Genomic DNA, 5,880 nt, shown 5'->3' with positions numbered 1-5,880 from the left:
TCTCTATTCTATGCAATGGATATAATTCTCTGAGGTAGAAGACTATGGAGGTGGCCCAGGTTGCAGGGCAGAAGATAACTAATTTGTTTTGAATGTGTTGCAAGTGATATACCTTCAACACATCCTAAGTAGAGATGTCAGGAAGGTAGTTATATATGTGGATTTGGAACTCAGAAAAGAGATCGGGGAAGAAGTTATTGAAGTTATTGAAGCCATGGACTCCAAAAGGCTTACCTAGGGAGAGAAAAGGAAAAAACCCAGGCCCGGATCTTGAGTAACTTCACATTAAATGTTTGGGCTAAGATGGGAAAGCCAGCAAAGGGAATGGAGCCATAGCAAGAGAGAAAAAAGGAAACATAGAAACTTGTTGTGTCATAGATATCGACTGAAGAGAATATACATTTTTAAAAGGCACTGATCAACAGGGGAGATTGTTCTGGAAAAGTGAGTAATGAGAACTGAAATAGTCCTTTAGATTCAGGTACATGGAGGTTCTTGGCGACCTTAATGGAGCTGTTTATGGATATGAGTCATTGGTTAAAAGCAAATTAGAGTGAACTGAGAGTAAGTAGGAGGTAAGAAAAAGAAAACGGTAGTTATAAAATATTAACTTACCCTTGTATAACATTTACTGTGTTATAGAGGCACTATTTTAAGTTATATCTGATTTAATCCTTACAACAACCTTGTAAGAAACACTTTTCCTCCATAGAGAGGTTAAATAACTTGTCCAAGTTCATACACAATGACAAATCTCTGGAAAAGTTTCTATGTGAACAAGAGATTTATTTAGGAAAGTCACTGGGGGGTTGACTTCTTAATCCTCAGAGGGAAGCCTTTGGTTTGTTTATGCAGTGATACAAAAATGTATTTTTAGTCCCTCAAAAAATGGAGCTGTGGCTTTTGTTTTATACCTATTGGAAGAAAGAGAGTTGCATCCCCCAATCATGGTTCCTGAGTCCTGTTCCGCTAGCCTCTGAAATCAGGATTGTATGTCACTTCTCTGCTCTCCCCTCCTTGTATCCATTGAATCGCGGGCATCGCTTTTCAACATACTCATTCTACTTCGACCACAACTACCCAAGCCAGTAGTTGCTTTTTTAGTGTCAATTTCCAACTTAATAACCTTCTAGATGCCACATCTCTAAAGTGTTGTAGTTCATCAAAGTATTTTTGCTTATGTATTACTTGAACTAAATCTTGAAACAACCCGAAATGATAAGGAAGGATGAAAATTATCCCCAGATTACAGACGAGAAACTTGGGCTTCAAGAGAGTACGTGACCTTCTCGTGGTCACACATCTAGCAAGGGGCAGAGGTGGGCCCTCTCACTATTATTCTATTGCCATGTTCCCCAGCCATCATAAGACAATGTGCTCTGTATTGTTATTGAAGGCGTCTGTGGATTGCCAAAGGATGGCCAAGTATCTATTCCTTCTGTCTCCTTTATAATTGATGTTACTTGCCCTAGTAGAATTAGGATACAGTCCTTCTTCAACCACACTGTCTACACAAGGAAGTGGAGAAAGTCTAAAGCTTCCCCCAGGGGCTCAGTGACCCTTGAAACTTTGCTTCCCTCATGGGAGGCAGAAGGCTTACTGCTCAGGTACTCAAGAGCTGTTTTGCTCGGAGCGGGGTCAGCGCTGCCTTTTCTAGCACCATTCTGACCTTTATCAAGAATGATGGGAAAAGGCTGGGAACTTTGCACAGAAAGCAGCAGTGGCGGGAGCAGTGATTACGAATTGCAAGTTCTCCCTTTCCTGGGCAGGTTTGACCCTTAAGAGGAAATAAGGAAAGGGGCGTGCGTGGAGGGGTGTGCGTGGAGGGGGTGGTGCTGGGCACGCACTCTGATCGCAAACCTCTGAGGATAAATAGCATGCGTCATGCTCTGCATTTGCGGACTGACCTCAGGGATACAATGAGAATACTGTGAAAAGCAGCCCAGGTGAATCAAAATCTCTCAGACCCTGTTTCCAAACTGGAAAAAATATGTGGACAATAACTTCCTGGTGAGATCGTTGAGAGGATTCATCAGGATGATGCTTGTAAAGGCCATGGCCCGAAACAGGCTGTTGGTGGATTATAGTTTTCTCAGTTCCTATGCACCTTGGTGGTAGGGGCGGAGGAATACAGAAATGGAGTGAGAGGTGATGAGGCCAAAAGTATTATAAGAGAGGTTGTTTTCTAGACTTGAGAGGGTATAGCTGCTGATGGATGTTGGGAGTACAGCTGTTTTTAAAGATTTGGACTTGATAAAACTGAGGAAAATATTCACTAAAATTATTTTCTATGTTCTAGATAAAAAGGGGCCCTAATCAAGAAATACATAAAGTACAAAAAAAAAAAAAATTGCAAATCATGTGTATTATCTGTGCAAAGCCTGGTTTCTTCCAGGAGAGCCCCACAACTTTCTGCCATTGCATTCAAAATAAATTTGCGTTCTTGAAACAAACAAATACATTCACATGTATACATCTACCCCATAAGCTATAGTGAACAACTATTAAATTCATTCATTCTAGTTCCCTTTAGAGGTCCCCTGTGGATCTGAGTTATTTGTTTATTTTATCTGGGCTCTTACATCTTCTCTAGAGACATTAATACCTAACAGTAAATAACAGTGTATTCTCCATAAAAAGTTTGGAATTTCAGACTTCTTGCATTTAAAGCGTGTACCCTGGTAAAGACAATATATTCACATATTAATGCTTTTTATTGGGACACAGTGTCCTATTTATCCTATTTATCAATTCATCCATCAAGATCTGGAAATCAACAAAGCTGTTAATTGTTCTTGTTTGCCATGCCTGTTAACCACTGTTTATAGCAATTCAAATCATGAATAAGGTAAGAATACCTTATCGGAAAAGAAACCTTATGAAGAAATACACATATGAGAAAAAAAAATAGGATCTGTTTTGAGGATTTCAAAGGAAAGGCAAAATATAGTTCCAAGTTTTCATGGTGTACATTTCTCTATAGAGAAATGAGAGCTCATGTGTGTTTACCTGTGAAGAGAGGTGTCTTTAAAGGTGTACACCTTTTTATAAATGTGTGTGCTGGTTTGAATAGTTATTTCCACAAAGTCTCCAAACGACAACTTTGTGTTAGCTCTAGAGACACATAACACCTTCTTCTTGGGCAACAAATGCTACTAGTTTCTTGGTTGCCTTGTAATTTTATGAAATTTAGAGAGAAAAATCAATGTGAAGGAGCCGGATTATGCAGGCGAGATTAAGATAAACAACAAATCTGAGGACAAGTTAACACAGCAAGTGGAACAGGTAGTTCAATTTCAAAGTTATATCGCATACACCCTAAATATATCTAATCTCTTGACATCAAGAGATACTCTTGTGGACATTTTGACATTAATTTTAGTAAGGAACAGGTAGAAACTGATAGTTAAGGGTTAGCATGGTGTACTCTGATTCCTATCTCATGGTTTTAAAATATTTTCAGGTGCTGACTTGAGGGTCAGCAATCTGAGTCCTTCACTCCTAGCCTTGCTCACAACCACTGTAAAATCTTAGAACTTGATTTCCTCATATGTAGAAGGGAATTATAAAGTATAATTTCTGACTTCCATCCATGTCTAAAATAATTTATTTTATCTTAGCAATCTAAAATCAAATTTGAAAAAGCAAATAAAGATAGCACAATTTGACACCCTTGGGAAGAATAAAGCAAAAGAACCAAGAGAAGCAAGGGAATCTGGTTAATTTTGTAGAAATAGCATACTACAGATAAAAAAAAAAAGGTCAAGCAAATTTTTTTCTGACATTTACTGTTTGACAAGAGTGCGGACTGGTACAACATGCCTGGGAAGCAGTTTGGTAATGTGTCTGAGAAGACATAAAAATGCCCATGAGCTTCTGATTCAGTAATTCCATAACGAAGAATTTATCCTAAGGAAGAGTTAGGATAAAAGTTGATGGGCAAAGATGTGCATTACAGTATCCTTTGTAAGAGAGGAAACTGGAAAAGCAAAACTATATGTGTTACGAGAAGATCATGCTTAGAGCGTGGTTAATTCAAACGGTGAGAAATACAAGTGATTCTTTGTTGTCATTATAAATAATTCCAGTATCTTGACACATAGATGCCAGGAAGTCCCAGATAAGCATCATCTCATTCAACAAATATTTGAGTGTCCACTATGGGCAGATGCAATTCTAGTCCCTGGTCATAAAGCAGTAAACAAGAGCCAGATCCATCTCCTGGCCTCTTGGTGCTTATGTTCTAGTAAAGGAAGGCAATTGGTAAGTTTTTAAAATGCAGGTGAATGCGCAGTATATCAGATGATGGAAAGTGTTATCTATGGAGAAAAAGGAATCAGGATAATAAGGTGGTGGAAGTCTGGAGGAAGGGACTTAATATGTTGTAGAGGGTTGTCATGGCAGGTCTCACTGATAATTAGTCTTTTTAGTGGAGACCCGAGATAACAAGAGAGTGAGGCATGTAGATATCCATAAAGAGTATTTTAGGTAGAGGGCTCTAAAGTTTCAAAGCAATTTCAGAGTCTCTGAAATAGAAGCCTATTTAGTGCTTTCAGTGAGACTAGATTGGATGAACTAGGGGCAGGAGATGAAGTAGGAGCAAATGTAGGCCAGGTGGGGCCTTGTGAGTCACTACAAGGACTTTGAACCTAATTAAGCAGAAACTAAGTGTTCGATATTTAGTGAGGCCTCATTGTGTAACCTAATATTAGGTGATCGATAGGTTGCTTATATATTTCTTGCTAAAATGTACTCCAAGAATACTTTTATATCTCTTGGCTAGAAATTTCTTTTTTTCCTCAAAGCTTAATTAAACACATAAAAGAGAAAAAAGCTTATAGAATGAATGAATGAAACGTGAGGGCTAATATTATTACCTTAAACCAACTAATTTATTTTATATTGGTCTCATCACTTCTTGGCCTTTTGGTTAAGACCAAGTGTAGTATCTGTTCTTTTCAGTTTAATATTTCATATTTAAGTATTGATAAAAACTAACAGGGAAAAGAAAGGTAAGGAGGCCTGGCATCAGTGGCCTCCATCGTTTGTCATATATCTGGGAGCCTCCATTACAGAAGGTTGTGAAGAGAAGAGCCATCTAGTAGAATTATGAGAGATTTTTCTCAAACCTCATCCCACTCACCCTTTGACCATCCACATTTTAAATCCAAGGATAGTGTAATCTGCAAGAACAGGATCTGGGACAGATCTGATTCTAAGAATTAGTTTAGAGATAGAAAACCTGAAGCTCATGACCAAGAGGGTCATACTTTTTGGTGCTCACTGAGGTTCTGGCTCTGCTGTCCTGTGTGGACCCTTCACCGATCCAGAGCTGTTGGCCAAACCACCCCCTCAGTCATGCCTTACACATAGATGTGAGTGGCTTTGGTGATAAAGGTGGGAAAAGAGAGTGTGAGCCCATTTCTACTCAGGCAAAGACAACTCAGAGTACATACCTACGTGATGAGGTCCGAATCGTGACTAAAAATATCAGGCTTTGCTATCAGAACCATGAATTCAGAGTGCCCGGGACCATCCAAAGCATGAGTGAATAATTCTGAACTCTTTATTACGCCTCACAATACCACAGCATCATTCGGGAATTGAATGTATAGGACAATGTGTGGCTTTTCTTAAACTTCCCAAACCCAGATCCCACGAATATTATCCTCCATTGGTTACGGTAATGCTATTGGTGGCACCTCCGATGAAGTGAAACTTCTGAAAAGAACTTGGGAGGAAAACAAAGTGGGAAGGATTGTTTTGCCCCACATTCACACTCTCCCTCTTTTCTGATGCTGCGTCTCCTGCTTATGCCATGACCACCGGCGAGACAGGAATTTACTCATTCACTTGTCAAGTGAGATCGCTGTTTTTTGC

The 5,880-nt window shown here is 39.2% G+C and overlaps 1 pseudogene; it reads left to right on the top strand.

Annotated features, from left to right (window-relative positions):
* The first annotated feature begins 4,910 nt into the window (after positions 1-4,910).
* Positions 4,911-5,047, top strand: LOC111743561 (annotated as a pseudogene).
* The last annotated feature ends 833 nt before the right edge of the window (positions 5,048-5,880 follow it).

Source organism: Pteropus vampyrus, unplaced genomic scaffold (assembly GCF_000151845.1).
Source record: "Pteropus vampyrus isolate Shadow unplaced genomic scaffold, Pvam_2.0 Scaffold116, whole genome shotgun sequence".
Taxonomy (NCBI): domain Eukaryota; kingdom Metazoa; phylum Chordata; class Mammalia; order Chiroptera; family Pteropodidae; genus Pteropus; species Pteropus vampyrus.
This window is presented reverse-complemented; position numbering and strand designations above follow the sequence as displayed.